Source organism: Rissa tridactyla, chromosome 6, assembly GCF_028500815.1.
Source record: "Rissa tridactyla isolate bRisTri1 chromosome 6, bRisTri1.patW.cur.20221130, whole genome shotgun sequence".
NCBI classification, from domain to species: Eukaryota; Metazoa; Chordata; class Aves; order Charadriiformes; family Laridae; genus Rissa; species Rissa tridactyla.
In genome coordinates, this window is record NC_071471.1 from 47,313,142 (window position 1) to 47,330,972 (window position 17,831).

The following is a 17,831-nucleotide window of genomic DNA, read 5'->3' on the forward strand; positions in this document are numbered from 1 at the left end:
TGCTGAAACTGTTTAATGAAATACAGATGCGATATTTGCATTAACAAGAATATAGGTGTGGTTTTTGTCCTTGCAGGACACAGAGCATGCAGTCCTAATTCAGACCACAGTTTGTATCACAGGAATCCCAATCCCATGCGTATAACTAGTTTCTGTGGCAGTTTCTAGCAGTGTAGTTGTCTTGTTAGGGGAGCGTGTGTGTGTGTGTACGTATATAAAAGACCTGGAGCACAGTTAAGGGAGTCAAACTGTGATGTAGCAACCATATGAGAAACCCAGTTTCATGTCCTTGGCTGAGAGAACCGAGTTGCGTCTGGTACCTGCTATTCTGCCTCTCCCTTGCGCTGGCCGGGTTGCTCTCGTTCCATCTGACCCTCATGTGCTTTTTTCTCCTCTCCCAACTATTTTTCTGTCTGTCAGTCACTCTCACCGTTCTGCCCCCATCCCTTTGGCTGATGGGCCACTAATAGACGTTTCCGTGCAGCAAGTGAAACTGAACTCAGCTGAAGCCAAGTGAATTGGTTTGTATTGCTTATGCTTACCTTATTCTTATGTACAATAAATATACATTTTTAAATTACATCCGTCACAGAACAGACAATATAAAAGAAAAAGTCAGTAAGCTAAATTCTGACCTTTTTTTGTCCAAAATTTGTTTAGTCCTTTGACTTTACCAGAGATACTTAAGATCAGTGAGCATCTGTGTTGGGAAATTCTGTTTGTGCTCTATTTCTTTTACCTAATCTTGCTGTTAATATATCTTATTAAAAATACAAGACAAAAATGGAGCAAATCATTTGATTATTACCAGTTCATTAGGCTTAAAACATGAATTAGAGCCAACTTCAGCTTTCAGATTCATTCACGTGGCTCACACTGAAGTCGGTGAGAGGTACATGCATATTCACAAATCCAGAATTTGGCGCTCTGCCTGAGATTTTAGTAGACCAGTGCTCAGTGAAGGCTCTGAGGTAGTAGATCACTTGTTATTTACAGCAGATAATGACATTACTTGCAGCTTCGTTACATAAAGGCTTTAAGTTGGTAGAGGAAAAAATACTCTCCCAATATAAATAAAATACTCTTCCAATAAATAAAAAAATAAATAAAGCTAAAAGAAACTCTTTGTACTTGGTAAATGAATTAAGATTGCTTTTTTCTTTTAGAGGTGTTTTAACTGTGAAAACAGGATGACAGAATGCCTGCTTGGACTTCAGATTTCCTTGGAGTTGCGCTGGACTCTGGCTGTATCTGTGTCACAGGTGCAGTTGCTTTCCTCTAGCAAAATAGCTGCTCCCAGCAGCTGGCTGCTCCAGAAATGCCACTTGGAACGGGAAACTTTCAAAAATATTTCACAGCTTTCTTGTGGCGAGAAGTGCTTCTCACCACGTGAAGTTTTTGGATCATTGGGCTGAAGGGAATGGCAGGAGCCTTCCTGTAAGGTGAAGCCGCCCTTGCTGATCTCGGAAGCAGCACCCAGCTTGCACGGAGCGAGCTGTTTCCGAATGCTGCTTGGGGGAGCAGCAGGGAGATGTTACCTGCTCCCTGTTTGCCTGCCCCTGCCCGTCACCCAGGCAGGGGGCTGTGCCCACCCCCGCGGGAGAAGGGAACGTTCTCTGTGTGCATGAGGCATCCTTTTGTGAGAGGCTAGACATCTATTTTTCAACAAAACTGTGTTACTTAGGAAGTTTGGGGTTTTTTCACCCCCCCCTCTTTGCACTGGATTTCAGCATCTCTTCTAAAGTACAAATGGTAACAGGGAGAGCTGTAAGGGCTGAGCTGGGGAGCGGGGAATAAAGAGCAAGTGTTTTGCTGTCCCAGCACGGAGTCCCTTTAATGATTACTTTTGAAATAAGTTGTTGATCACTGAAAGAAGTCTTCCATACTGTTATTCTCCTTGGATCAATTTAAAGGGGAATTGATCTCCCTCCTGCCAGCTATGCTTGTGCCAGGCATGTTTTGAGTAATCTTGAGGAGGTAGTACAATATTTCGTCATCCAGTACTGTGGCCATGTTATCCAAATAGGTGCTGCATCGTGTATAATTACAATCAGGATATCATTACACTCCATGCAGCCACTGCAGTAAAATTACATCCTGATGTCACTACGTAAAATATAGCAAGTTGTGTTTTGTGTGATGGGTAGATTTGTAAAAACAGATGACGACTGCCAGCTCTAATGCAAGCGATTGAGTTATTTCTCAACAAAATGCATTGTCTGCTTCTTGCTACAACCAGAAATCACTTTAATGCTGAATGGCTTTAGTCTTCAGCAAGTTTTCATTTAAGGAATTTCCCCCTCCTTGCCTGCACACTGGAAAGAACAATGCCCTAGAAATTAAAAATAGAAGTAGTCTCCCAAAGGCAATGTCTGTCTGCCAGCAATATGTATGACTTGTTTGGTGGCAAGTGTTTTAGAATTATGTGAGCATGAACTCAGTTGGAAAAATGTAAAACCAGATCTCTTCTCCTAGCTTGAATACTGTCCCTCTTCCTTTATTTTCATTCTGGTATTGTGCCCTATGAATTTTAATAGTTTCAATTTACATCCTGTGGCAAGTGCATCTGTGGAGCTTCTTACCCACAGTCGGGTTCTCTGCAGCAGATGTTGACAGACTGAGCTGTCTGCCCCATGGAGATGTGCATCCCGCTACGCATTTGTGTTACAATCCAAAACATCCCTCCTGGATGCTATCCTCAGTGCAGCTTTAAATATCAGAAGGGGGTCCTGAGATCTGAGAAAATGGGGAGATCCCCTGTTCCTCTGACCCCACCAATGTTTCCATTGAAAATGGGAACATTCTGCCACAGCTTGAGCTTGTGACAGGCCGAAGGTGCTGGGGAATATGTGGCTTTCTCTTAAAATATTTTTTCTTTGTCAAAAAAAAAAAGGAAAAAATATATTTTTGTATAGATTTCTTCTTGTATGAAATTTATTTTAATTGAAAATTTTCTTTTACCATTTTCCTCATATGATAAACACTGATTATTTTTTAAAATTTTTTTCACCATTACAACAGGAATTGGCCTCAATTAAAAAAAATATAAAATATACATACATATACTTTTAATGCCATTTTGGGGGTCATCTGTCTCTATATGGATGGTGAGGCAATAATGTTGCCCTCCAAATGTATGACATCCTCTGTGTCCCTCATTAGCTTAATGGCTGAGTCCAAACCTTTGTAGAAAGTGGCAGTTTTTGAGAAACAGTGCAAGGTTATGGAAATGCTGCATGTCTTCTGTCTTCCTTCAGAGTACTGTGTTTCAGGCCATGGCTGCAGGGAGAGGAAAATAAAAACCCCACCAAAGAAAATAACCAACCAACCACAGCAGGACTTTTACAGAAACAGGCATGATAATGTACACGTATTTACTAAACGACAGTTTATTTTCAAAGTTACAATTTGAGTAATGACAGGTAAGCTAAAATTATTGTTGAGAGGCAGGAATGCTAGACCAGTAGGCAAACTAGTTACATGCAAAAGATAAGTTTCATAAATCCAGTTGGTACTGCACAGGAATGCTTAGGCTCTCCCCTTTCATATCCTTATTGTATTTTCTTTTAAAAGTTAATTTGATCTTAGCACTATGGTACATTTAAAATTTTTAAGTTATGCCACGTTGCCACTCTGCTAGCTGCTTGAAGTGCAGATCTTATTACAGTGGATCACAAATCGGAAGCCGCCTTTCTGGGTGTATATTTTACTTAACGGGTGCATGGCTAAACCTGAAAGCAACAAGCCTTCTAAAACCCAGCTTTTCAATGGAAATACTATTCACTGAAATGCTCTGAGGGAATTTATAACCCTGAAACGATTCTTTTCTTGTTCAGCTGTAATGTTTATCATAGCACAGGAACTGACAAGTAATTTAAATTCGAAGGTAGCTTTAGTTTTGTCACTGCAGCTGATATAACGCTTTTTAAAATTAAAAATTTAAAACTAGGACTTGTAAGACTGCTCCCTGCCCCCGTCTCTCCTTTTCTTATCTTGGCGTAAATTGAAAAGATCAAGTATCAATTACAATTCAGGCTATCACTAGCTAATGCATTGTGTGTACACACACAGTACTTCCATCTCCCGAAGGAATCTTGTATTGAAGAGATTTGCTTATATAGGAGGTATGGATATACGTGTTGACTTTACAGTGTCCTTACACTTTTAATGGTAGTTTTCTGGTTTCTTTCCAGTTATATCCATACCAAATAGCAAGGAGAGAAAAAAATAATCTGTTATAGGTATTTTTCTATTCAAGATTGTGATTTTTCACCTTCTTAGGGGAGAAAGATTAGAAAGAATTCTTGAAAAATTTAAAATAAGTACATGGCAGCACGTGCCCATAAATGAAATACATAAATTAGACAATTGAATGATTATAATGCAACAACAGAATAAGCACATTAGAGAATTAACTAATTTATGTGAAAAAAAATTACATGCTTGATATTTGATAACCTGCCAGACCAATAGCTTGCACTCTTCTGTTCTTGGCTGTAGGCATCATCCTTATGACACTGTTCTTCTGCCTTTTCTGTTTTTTGTACTGACTACTAAAAAATGAAATATTGCTTCTGCATGCCTGTCTTTAAATTCTGAGGTCATTGGAAAAGGTTTCACTGGCCTGAGTGCTTAATTATAAGCCAACTGTAACAGCTTCAGGGATACCAGGGTTTAAAAGTCAAGCATGCTGAAGCGATGCTTTAAAAGGAAACTGTCAAAGTTTACCTGTACAGTGGTAAATTAGTTATAGTAAGTAAAAATAAATTTTAATGGAAAGTTGAAGACACAGAAATCTGTATACGACAATCTTTTGTGTGTGCATTGCATACCAAATACTTGTAAAGTTGGAAGTTTGCAAATACGTAAACCTCCGTAGCTTTAATAGTTTTGAAACTAAAACCTAAAAGTTCACACAAGGTGCTATGTATATCGCCACATTTCACAGCGGACCTCTTCCTGTCTAGTGGAAGGCTGGACAACAAACATCTTGACGCAGGTTTTTTCCGGGTTTCATTAAAATCTGGATTTGCTACATGTGAAAAATGTTGGTCTGCAGGGGAATAAACGACAAACTAGAGTACTAAAAGCCATGGGTTTTTGTTTTATTCATTTGAAATGTTTCCTTTGGGCAGAGCTGATTGAACCATGAAAGAAAAGGCAAGGCTTAGAAAAGATGCGATCTCAGCTACAGCTGTCTGGCAAACAGCCTGCACATTCAACCCCAGTTTATGGATTATTGATTGGAGAGGAGATGAAGTGCAGCTCCTGTTCTCAAGCCAAGCAGACTGCCTTACACAGAGTGCAGCTTAACTTTCTTTCTTAATTAGCGTGGAATACATAATGTGCGTGGAAAAAAAGTTCTCATTAACAGGTCAGAAGAAGTTAGGTTAGCCTTTGTATTGCCTGTCTCAATGAAGGCACAGTCATGAAAACGAACCCAGATTTTTTTTTTCCTCTTGTAAAAACTTAATTTCATGAACTGTGTATGTATAGATACTCTGTCTGTGTGTGTGTATATATATCTCAGTTTAGTACCTTGCCAGGTTTAAAAAGTAGAGGGGTTTATCACAGTAGTCTAAATTCACTTCAACAGAGAAATTTAAAGCACTGAAATATTCTAAACAGCTGGTTCTGACTAAAAAAAAAAAAAAAAAAAAAAAACCAAACGAAAAAAACTGTCCCCCCAGAACCCTCCCCACCAAACAACACAACAACAAAAAACCCAACAAGCAACCAAGGTCTAAAAATGATGCATTTGAATCTTACGGAAAATAAATAATGAACGTGACATCTTGGGCAACATTTTGAAATCATAACCATTCAGACACTGTATGAACTAAATAGTTCTCTCTAATAAAGGGAAGTAGTTTGACATCCCCTCAACCCCTCTAAACTTCTTAGTCTTCCTACTCAAGCAAATGCCTGGCTGTAGTTATGGCTTGAATATGTAATACTCTGCATGGATTTATTTTTTCCATAGCCGTCTATGGGATTTGAAATCAGTTAAATTCAATTTTCGTATCTACTTGGCAAAGAATTCAGGCAGAAATGAAGTTAGGGGGCTCTGCTGGCTTCTGCCTATGCCTGCTGTACAGCAGGGGCGGGTGGATGCAAGACTGACGCTCTGAAGAAGCAGGCGTGCCCTGCTCTCCTAATGCCAGCATCGTGGGGTCGCCCCGCCAGGCAACTCCTGTGTTTTCCTGTTGTTTTGTGCAAGGCACACGCAGTTTAACGCTTTTGATGTGCTTTAGCGTGCTAAAAGGCCTTAGGTTTATTTACTATCATTAAGATTTCAGAACCCAGTAGGTATCAGCTCCTATAAATTAGAGAAAAGTTTAATTACTTGTGTTGCTGTAAGTAAAATTCTTAAGCATGAGAAATAATGTAAATAGATTGCTGGCTAAAGTGCTAGGTGGCAAAACAAGGAGATAGAACATAACACCTTAAATTTCAGGTGAGAAATAGGTGAGGGCCTGCTTAGTGAGGATGTGTACCAAAAAAAAAAGGCAAATTCAGTATGAAAAATTTCTTTTTTTCATAAAGCTGCAACAAGAGGGGAAGGATGCAGTCAACGTCAGTCTTACAGTGTAATCAGAATGGGAAATATTAAAGCATATATAAATATGCTTTATAATAAGAAATAAGTTTACTTATAATGTTTATTGCTGCTTGTCACAGGATAAAATCCTGGCTGACAATGAAACAAAAAGTCATTGGCTTGAAAAGTAAGAAAAGGTCAGGGGGTCATCTTGAATTTATGGAAATCATTAGAAAAGATAGTTGCTTTATTTTGCAACATCATGTTTTTAAATCCATTAATAATAACTTAAAGTGATTTGATGTCTGCAGGCCTCCGCTGTGGAAAAATTTGTGGAAAAAACTGTCAGGGAGGTTTACTTGGTGTCTAAAGACTTGACAAGGGCAGATACTGGGTTCTGGTATAAACCTAATTTTAGTGTAAAGTCAGGAATAATCTGCTGCGGTTTACCACGCTTCTACATTCCTGTAGGTCGGTAAGTCATACCTTATGTACGTTACGTTAGCGCCTCCCCTCAAAAAAAAAAAAAAAATCCCAACGAACCCACAACAAAAAGAAATATTAATTTTTGTCCTTGCAAGTCCTCTGCCTGACAGCCCGAGCTGTCCAGCCACCATGGCAGAGGTGGACACCCCCCAGCGACTGACTGACGCCGTGGTGTCTGGGTGAAGCCTAGCAAACGTAGCTGATGGAAGGCCGTGGGGCCCCTTGCACAGTCGGCTTTTCAGTGGGCCAGTGAAGCACCCAGTCATTTCATGAAAGCATGATGGTGACTCCAGAGGGAGTAATCGTATTCCTCACGCCATACGCAAGGCTTCTGTCAAGCGATTGGCATGCACAGGGTTTTTCTGACCTTCTTGTACTGCTCGCTAAGAGTAAACTGACATGACTGGTATTTCTGGACCTGAATGAGCAAGGTGTTAGCCCGGCTCTGTGCAATTAATATGGTACTTGTTGGTTTGGGGTTTTCTTTAAGCTACTTCTGATGGATCTTTTAATCCAGCTCACCAGAAGTGCTCTGTGGAATTTCTTCTTTTTGTCACAAAACACTATTTTGTCAAAAATGAAATGTGTCTGTCTTGATAAGCGTTCCCTGGAAGACGGGATGACTTTTGGGAACACATACCTTCTTACTTGTCAACCTCTCAGGGCTCTGAAGTATTTTAAGTTTCCAGCACCTGCTACTCTGGGCTGAGTGCTCCAGTCCTGCCCGTGTCCCTGTCGCAGCGCTGGGAGACCCAGAACCTGCTGGGCTCTAAGGTCTACTTTCCAGCTTCTTGATATGAAACAAAATCTTGGTGTGTGGTTTTGGTTTTTGTTTGTTTGTTTTTAAAAAAGCATGTAGAACTTTACATAGAATAGAAATTCTGAGTTTCAGATACCCCGATCTAGTAAGTCTTCGGGCAGTGCAGAATATATAGTGCTTAAGGGAATTACAGTGCACCAAGACGCTGCGTGTTTTGAAGAGAGTGTGTTTAGGCCTGTGTTGAAGAGTTGGTATTCTAGTTTGAATATTTTGCTTTTGGGAACAATTTAAACAAATGGTGGCCTAATGTGACTTAGTTGCTACAAAAGCAGTATGTAGACGTGGGAAGGAAAGCAAATAAAATGCTAATATGGTATCAGGGCAGTTGTTCCCTCTGGTTCAGGGCAGAGACTTTTTATTAGAATGCTATATGGAAGAGTATTTACTCTGTTGCCATCTTTTTGTACTTGATATGTGTATTAGCAGAGGCTATATTTTCCAAAGCAACCTTTTGATGTTCTGTATTACACTGATTATATAGGCAGTACTTTATGCAAGCATGAAGAAAACACAGATTCTTCTGTGAACGTGTTGTGGTTTAGTGGTATTGAAATGAAACTCCAGGATGCAGCTCAGGATAAGAGGTCCTGCCATACTGCTATGGAAGAAAAAATATGCTATTTTTCACACAGTGTGTGGTGGTTGTTGTTTATATTTAGTGCACTTGTGCATTAAAAAAAAATGCATAGACTAAGATACCTTAGGATAGCAGTTCGTAATAAAAATAGATATAAAGAGATCGGTAATGCAGATAATGCTGTCCAAATTAGACTGGAGAAGAGCGCTTTTAAAGATAGGGCTAAAGAATACATAAGTATTGAATTGTTAATTAGTCTAATAACCTTTATAGAAAACGTGTGACCTGGAATGATTTAATTCTAGCTTCTGGGGTCAGTTTTGCACTGTTTTATTTTGGTTTTTTTACTGCCTTTTATCCCTCTATAATCACAATACATATGTCTAGAGCCGTACTGTCACTGCTTGATTAATGCTGTGATAGTCAGCAGAATACATTGTTTTGAAATCTCTTTTGTAAGGTTAAACTGTATCACTGACAAGGATTGACAGCTGCTGAGAATACAATAATGAGGGTTTTACTCCCACTGTCTGTGCAAATTTATCACTGAAGCCTATTTTCCTCATTTACCTGTGGAAGCGTTTACCTCTGCTGCTCCCCTTGTGATCTACAACTCTGTTCCTTTCCTTATCAGAACGACATTGGTTTGTGTACTTTAGATTAATATAAAAATACACAGCTTGTGCAAGAAATCATGGTTGTAAGGTAGAAAGGCAAATCCTTAAAAATAATCAGGACCTTGTTACCTGTTTGCAGTGTTTTCCCTATGTAGATATGGCCTATGGAACATGGTTTGAAAAGATGTGGTGTGATTTGTGTGCCAGCTGTTACTCATCATGTCATCAGCAGACTTTTTTTTTTTTCCTCAGCGTTATACGTGTTGCAGGCAGACATCAGTAACTGCTACTGATAAACAGGATAATTGTCCAAGTCTAAATCATTTGGTTGATGCATGTACAGACCAGCTCGCAGCACTTTGCTGGGAAGCATCCCAGATGCACGTGTGTCTGCCCTTCCAACAGTATGAATATGAATGTACTCCTTTTTCAAGTAGTTTATAATTATAAAATTCATGGAGCCTTTCAGAGGTTACAGTACTACAAAAGGTAAAACCAATAACTCAAAGCATCTTGAAGGTCAGTGCTGGTTTTCTTGAGGTGGGAGGCTGTCATCCATGCGTGCTCTCATTTCCAGGTTGCTATTGCCACGCTCCCCCTGACTACACAATAATGTGCAAAGCTGGGCTTCCTCTTCTTCATGTGGTTTGGGCTGTTTATTTTAATAAAGAAGTTGTAGTGTACAGCAGAGAAAATAGCTGTTATTTTACTGGAGTCATTTAACATAAAGCTTTGGGTACCGACTTCTTTAGCATGTGCCATGAAGACTTCTGTCTCAGTCCAGAATGCTACTTAGGCTTTATATGGCATTACCTTAAAAAAAAAAAAAAATCCCTCTGAGCACTAGAAACATGTGTGACTTCAATAATGACGGGACATAGAGCAGAAACTGTACCAATATCTGCAGAATTCTAGAAAGGAGGAGGTGAACGCATTCATAGAGTAGCAAAGCCTTATATAGTGCATAGACTCATCCAGGTAAATGAGTCATAAGCAGGAAAGAAAAATAGGAATCACAGTCAAAGGAAATTAGTCGTGGAAAGGGACCTGGAGTCATCCTAACGCTCACTGAGCTGGACTTGCTGATTGGGCTTTTGTTTGTTTCTTTAACCTTGGCAACTTCTTAAGGTTTTTTTGTTTTACTTTGTCCTTATGTCATGAGGAAAATCTTATTTTTATTTCCAGTTTTGATCTTCAAACACAAAGGAAAAATTTAGGAAACTCATCCTTTCCCTCCCCCGCCCCCTCTCCCCCATTAATTAAGTGTAAACTCTTGTTAATGAAAACCTATGTAAGAAAAGTAATTGAATATAAATAATGTATAAACAAAACACAGCTATACAGTATAATTCTTCTGACTCTTATAGTTAAGTTCAAAAGCCCAGAAAGTTTTTATTATTATGAAGTATAGATGCTGCTAATACACACACACACACACGTACGTACGTACGTATTTTATATATTTATATTTAGTCTTGCTGGCCTACTGATAGAAAAGTCCTTCACATTGTTTATCACTCTCTCCTGTTCTGTTTTCCAGTAGCATGACAGCTTAGCTTTACTTATGTTAGTTTAAGCTAGTTTAGGTTAATATATTTGCTATGAAGCATTCCAATGCCTACTCAAAATCCTTTAAGCCCTACCAAAAATGAGATGGCCTGATCTGGAACATGTTTGATAAAGCAGCATGACTCATCACTGCAATGACTGCTGCTCTCTGAAAAGCAGTGAGTGGAGAGATTCTCCGTTAGATTAAACGATGTGCTTCAGAGATATGTTTGTAATGATACTTGGTTCTTCTTTAAAAGTCTTTGGTTTTAGACTTAATTGGTATTTGAGTGGTAAACTGGTGGGAATGGAGGTGCTGCAAGAAAAATTAATGCTGATCTTTCAGGAGAAGATCTGTTGTCTTATATGAGAATACTAAAACTTAACTGTGATCTTGACTGTTACCTGAATTATGTTTTTTTTTCTGACAGTATACAAAGTTAATATTTGGGAAAGCAAGAGCAGTGAATCACCTCTGTCTCGGGCACTAACATATCACACTTCTATAAAGAACCAGCTCACAATTTCTTCCTGAGAGCAAAAGAATGGTGTCTTTAAATGTGGTAAATAACAAAACCGGTGTCTATAAACAAGCTGAAACAAAAAAATAAATCAAACTAATAAAAAGTAAAATTGCAACTGAACTTACAGAATTTTATTTGGTTAGGGATCGATGAGAAATACTTCAAGGTTTTGAATGGACAGCTTTGCAGTTGTGCCTCTTTTCACCTTGTGTATATTTTGTATACACCCGTAAAATGTCCAGGTGTGGATGCGGGGACTGCTTTCTCTGACTGTGCCGGTGTGAATTCATGGTTGGGTTCTGCAGCATGTGTGATTAACTCCACCTTACTTCTTCAGTTTTTCTTACCTGTTTGCAGAATACCAGCAAAGAACTTGTCAGGTGTGTAGGGAATAATATTGAGTGGTGGAAGTTCCTTGTGCACCTTCCACTTCACTCTTATAGTGGTCATCGCTTCTTTCCTCTGGAAGTTGCACCTCTATCTAATAAGCTGTCTCACCGGAGCACTTGATTTCCTCCAGAAGAATGAGGCTACTTTCATGTGACTTGGAGCAGATCTACAAATGCCACACAAAAAAAGCATGAATAAGAATTAGAAGTTTCATTTCATACTCTTGGTTTCACTGAATGATACTTTAACGCTTGTTAAGCCCTCGTTAAGTCAAATTATATTAAATGAAACTGTTCAGGGATGAGATATTACTTAGCATGGCCAAAGGTGGTATAATCTAGTCCAAGTGCCAGTTTCCAGTTTGTATCAGCTGAACAATAATAAAAATGAAATAGCTTAATTGGTACTTTTGGGATTTGCTGAAAATACACTACAGAGGGATGGATTGAACTGTTTTCAAAATAGTAATGCAAATACCTGGGCAGTCATATTTAAATTTGCTATGGTTGGAGTTGTGGGACTGCTTTTTCCCTTCCCTCTCCCCACCCCCCCTCCTTGACTTCTCCCTCTGAAACTGTATTTGGGTTCCAGTGGGAAGCATGTACTTCATCACGGTAAATACTGTTTAGTGTGACTTGACATTTTTTCAGGGAGATAATGTACCCAGGAGTGTCTCCTTCCTGGCCCAATGACTCAGAAAGCTCTGAAAATATTCCACAGTGTGGGCAACTTCAGAAGCGTTGCAGGAGGAATTGCTGGTGACTAATTCAGTGACAACACAGTGTGCATAAGATGCATTTTGTGCATGTTGTTCATCCACACTTTCACTTATTAGATCCTAACAGTGTATTTCTGACGGACATCAGTGTGATCTGGAATTGCTGTTACCCCTCTTACTGTTTGTAACCTTAAAGTATATACCTGATATTTATCCAATATTTATAATCTTTCTTTCATAATCTCTGTAATATCCTGTCTGTTGTATGTTTTCAAGAATCATACCAAAACTAACTCTTGTCTACTGTAAAATCTCTCTATTTTGTTCAAGGTTAGAGATTCTTTAAGTTTAAATGTGAATAAGGAACCTGCTGTTAAAAGCTTAAGATCTGTTACTTGAAACAGGTGAAGAGCAATACCTCCGTATGCAGCATGTTCCCATTTAATTTTCATGGAACGTTTTCATTCATGAATGCAAACTGAGGTGTAGGTTTGTATGAAGTGATGTAAAGACCCATATTTAATTAACTTATTTAACTTACAAACCTGAGAAAAGTGGGCAAACTGATACAGTGGTAAGACGAGATTTTCTTGTCCAGTGAAGTAGGGCCCTGCCGTCTTGAAATACAAAAGTCAAGCCCCATCTGTCTGACCAAGGTCACCTTTTAGGGATTCGTGTCTATTGTAGATAGGTTGATAAAGATAATTCCAGCCTGTGCCTTTTGTTTTTGGAGGTCCTGACGGAAAACATTTTCCCTTCTATTATGTAGTTGGATGCTGATATTATGGTGCATTTTATGTTTATTTCAGTGTTTCTGAAAAACTTAAATTTGAGTTGAGTTTTCTTTCGTTCCAGCTGTCGAACGGACTATTGGAAATAAGGATCTTGCAAACATCTAAAAGGAGAGTAATACACATGTGAAGAGAGAGGGGAAGAATAATGACAACAGTGAATTTATTTATTGAAATAATGTCAGGAATGCAGTTCTAGTGATCACCACTGAAATAATTTTGAGACAGGTTTTGCAAAATCTATATTCCAGGGAAAGGTCTAGAAACTATGAATGGAGTCTCCTCCATCTTGGAGTGAGAAATTCTACATGGAGACTCTAGCTGTCTTGAATGTCTTTCAAGAAACCAAAATTTTAGCCTTAAGCGATACCTCTTACCCTCTGAAGGTGTTAGCTGAAAGGTTACCAGAAATGCTGGAGTCTCGGCAGAATCAATAAAGTTAAGAGGGAAGTTATGAAAAGATATCCAAATAGATGGTTAACTGTCATCTACAGTGATAAAACATTACTTTAGGTGCATAAAACATTACTTCAGGTGCATAAAAGCACGATGGGCTTGGAATTAACTTTATTCTTCCTGTGCTGTTTTAAGCATTTTGAGAAAAGCAATCTGTGTAAGAAGTGTACAATGACACATATATATCATAATAAGAAAAACATCTGTCTTGGAGAAATAAAGTTGCACAAATACACATCTAGGGCAGGCAGCGATTCTTTATTTGACTGCCGGGCTTACGTACGTTCAGGTTTTTAAATCTGCTAGAGCAATCTCCTGACCTTGGATAATGCTTTCTCTGTTAGCTCCTTAATAGCAGCAGTGGTTAGTGATTTCTGGAAGATGCCTGTGATGCTGGAGGAATAGCCATTTATTTTCATCTGACCAAGTTGGTTTTAAAAACAAGTAAATTAAAAAAAAATTTGTGTTAGTCTAGTAGAAGATCCTTTTTAAAAGACAGCATTCCCTTCACAATTCTAAATGTCACTGTGAGGAGCAACGCTCAGACTCGTACAGTGACTTAGCTCAGGGTTAGAGCTCCTGTTTGACTCTTTAATTGAAAAGTGTTATGGAAAAAAATTGAAATGAGGTTAAGAAAAAACAAGGGCTGTCTTTACTACTCTCATTCCTTTTTTTTTTCCACTGCCTATCAGTGGTGGTGCCAGACAGACCTCAGCCAAACATTTAAGTATCTAATTAAAAATGAGTAAATGTCATCAAGAAAAACTTGCAAGAGGCAAATAATGTCAACGGAAGAAAAAATTTCTCATTCTGTTATAAATAACGCATTAGAATAGAAAACACACATACGTACTGGGACTAAAGAATGATGATGATACCACAGAGGTGCCCTGATGTTAATGAAACGTAGTTCTCACTGCTGCTGCCATAAGAGACCAAACCCTGCAGTGAGTGTCCTTGGCCAGTCTCCAGGAGCGTTCCTGGTAGCTGTAGGGAGTTCAGCCTCTGTTCATGGTGGCTTTAGCATAACCCGCTGCTAAATGATGAGAGTGTATCGTGTATTCTTTTGTTTTCACTTCTGAGATGCTTGGTATGCCAGGAATTGAAAAATAAAGTATAATAGAGGAGACTTGAAAGGTACTGCCCTTCAGGGTGTGCTGCCAGAACAAAACCAAGTGGTTTGGTAACTGTGTGTCAATACTTCTCGTGGAAAGGGTCTGGCCTGTGTTAATATTTGATCAACGTTGAGAACGTGTGTTGCAACTCCCAGATAACCTGCTCTGTCAGCACTAGAATTGCAGTAATCCACTCAAAGGAGGAAGCAGCAGCAATATGTCAGGAGAATAGAGAAGACTTAAAATACAGAAATAACAGTAGTTAGTAAAAGATGAAGATATGTTTACTAAATGAAATATGTGGTGATGTTTCCAATTCTACAGCATTGACCCAACTTGGATTTTTCTCATGTCAATGAGAAAACAGAATTGGGCCAAAGCTGAGTACTTCAAGAGTCCTACTTCTGCAGAAATTTCAAGTATTTTCTAATTACTCTTTTCCATTTCTGTGTCCAATCCTGATTTTTATAGTCCCTGTTTATCAGAAGGCACTGTCTCGGTGTTGCTAGGACCCCAAATGTGCCAGTCTTAAAGACAAAAGAAAAAATATGACATAATAGATTTATCCCTCTTACAGTCCTCCCTCTTGCTCTCCTGCTGTAGGAGAGAAGAGGGAGTTTGGGGATTAGCCATAGAGGGCAGAAGCCTCCCTAATCCATCTGGTAGATCCATTCCTGAAGTGACAGTAAACACAGCTTTTTCTCTACCTCCATGCTACATGATAAGGTTTCATAGGTTTTATAATGTGTTTTCCTTATTATTAAAAAGCTCTGAGACATTGTCAAGGTTTGTAAGGTACAATCACGGAACTACTACGTACGTACGCCATAGTTAAAGATGACTTTTTCCTCAGATACAACTTTATTTTCTTGAAGCTAATAGGATGCTGGCAATAAATATATACTATTTCAGCATTATAGAGTGATCACTCTGTTTGTGGTTTTGTTGTGTGGTGGTTTTTTTGGGGTTTTTTTTTTTTTTTTTTTGAGCTATGATAACAATAGTAAGTAAACCAGATACTTTACTTTTCTGTACGAAGAAAATAAATTCCTATAGTTAAGTGGCCTTGTTGTTTCCGGGAGTTTGTGTGGATGATGTTTTTACTTTAGCAAAAGCATTACATATACACTTGTCCTCAACATATTGGACTGGTGGTTTAAATGCCATTTAAGCACTTGAGAAAGGGTCCTAGGATGTATGAAAAAAAAAAATAAATTAGAGAAGATAAGAGATGTGTACTAAGCTTACAAAGTTCATAGTGACAACAGCTGTTATTCAGACCTGTTAGATGTCAAATTTGTATTTTGGCCAGCATACATCAACTGTGTTTATGTACTCCTATGTATGCACACATATGTAAACAAACCATACGTGGCCTGGATAACAGAAGAGAATTGACTTTGAGGCCTGCACATCTAAGCAATGTACTTTCAAGCTTGGCCTTTCTGCCTTTGTACTGTTATTTTATAAACAGTGTGATTGAAATAAAAAAACAAAAAAAAAAACAAAAAAAAAAACAAAAAAAACCCAAAACCAACCAACCCCAACGACACCCCCCCCACCCAAACAAACCTTGTTCCAGAAATACTTTGAAACTGCATAAGTATTTCCTTCCGAAAACAAATACAATGCATCTTCTGATTAGCATTATAAACGTATGAAAATAAAAGCATTTATTATGCAACGAGATGATTTACTAGAGTGAACGGGATGCTAGTTTGAGTTCCACAAAAAGAGAAGTGTAAAATAAAATAGTAACTGTTTGGGGTAGATTGGCAAAATATGTTGAACATCTGTAAGACAAATATAAGATTTTTTTTAAATTAATTATCAGTATGGGGATATATGGGAAGAGAGGAGTTAAAATACCTCTCTAGGCTCCTCTATTTGAACGACACATCTTAAGAATCCTGGGAATCGTCAACACTTTTCCCTGGAAGCAATTAATAATAAACTTTTTGTATGAGGTTTTGAAACAGATACTTATGATGACTTATGCTTCCTTATTTGCATTCCAAAGAATTTCTGAGATAAGTGCTTTGATCTCTTTGTGTTTCCATGTGTCTGTTTGCAAAATGGAGATAAGGCCGACCTGTTTCACAAACAGTTATCTCCAGGTACGGAAAGGTGTGGAACTTTCCAATGTCTTGTAGATACGTAATTTTTTAGAAGTGAAAGAGTTTCAAGAAAAAAAAAAAAGAGGAAAAAAACCCTTCAAAGTAATCTAGCACAATAAGCATTTATTGCATGTGTGTGTGTTAGAAGAGAATTACAAATATAAACATTAGTAATTTAGAATTCTTCTCTTACAACCATATCAGCAGTTACACATTTTTAGTACCTCGACAATGGAAGCCTATATAATGTGTAACCGGCATTAGCAAAACCACAAAATCGCTTTGTGGAAGGGAATCTTGCAGTAATTAAACGGCACCATTCATCAACATTGTCAAAGACCCAGTCAAACTCAAGAGCTTGTTCCATAAATGTTGATCTGACTTTGAAGTTTCAATTAAAGTAGTAGGAATGATTTGTCATAAAATGAAATTAGTAATTGCAATGGAATGCTATGATTGTGTCAAGAACTATGCTGTTAACCAATGAGAGACACAAATAACATACTATTTAGCAGACACAAAATGTTAATTGTGTGTTATTGGAATTCAGTCCAAAAAATAGGCTTTTTTTCTGAAGAGAAGATCCTCAAAATTTAAAAAATTAAAACTACTTTGATTTTTATTTAAATCATATTAATGTATCTGTTTATTCCCAAAAGAATTAATTTTAGAAAAATGCTTGCTAGAAGTTTTCTTATTAAAAAAAAATCAAATTTTCTTTAGCCTAAACCCAGATCTTTCAGAGAATTTTGTTTTCTGTATGAAAAACTGCATGAAAAGTTGGTGTATTTATTTTTAGACTTAATATACTTCCTTTTCACTTGCTACTATTCAGAGCCTTCCTGGGAAACCTGTTTTTCATTTGCATTTTTATTGCTACGTGAGGAAAACGCTTGTTGTAAATGTCAGTGTGCTAATATGTTAATGCAGACTCATGCGGATTTTATTCTGTTTCCTTCCTCTCTCTAGTTTCTTATTAGGTATGTTTAGTTTTGATGGGTGTATCTTTAGTTATCTTCTAACTAATAAGTAAGCAATTATTTTGAAGCCCCCTGTTGCTCTTGCTACAGGAAAAAATTGTGTTTAAATTTATCCCCATTAACGCATTTTTCTCGTAAATGAAAGAAGTCC

The 17,831-nt window shown here is 38.0% G+C and overlaps 1 protein-coding gene across 22 annotated transcripts in view; it reads left to right on the forward strand.

Annotated features, from left to right (window-relative positions):
* Positions 1-17,831, forward strand: part of KCNMA1 (potassium calcium-activated channel subfamily M alpha 1) — a 506,659-nt gene that overhangs the window by 43,150 nt on the left and 445,678 nt on the right. The gene's annotated exons all lie outside the window — the stretch shown is intronic.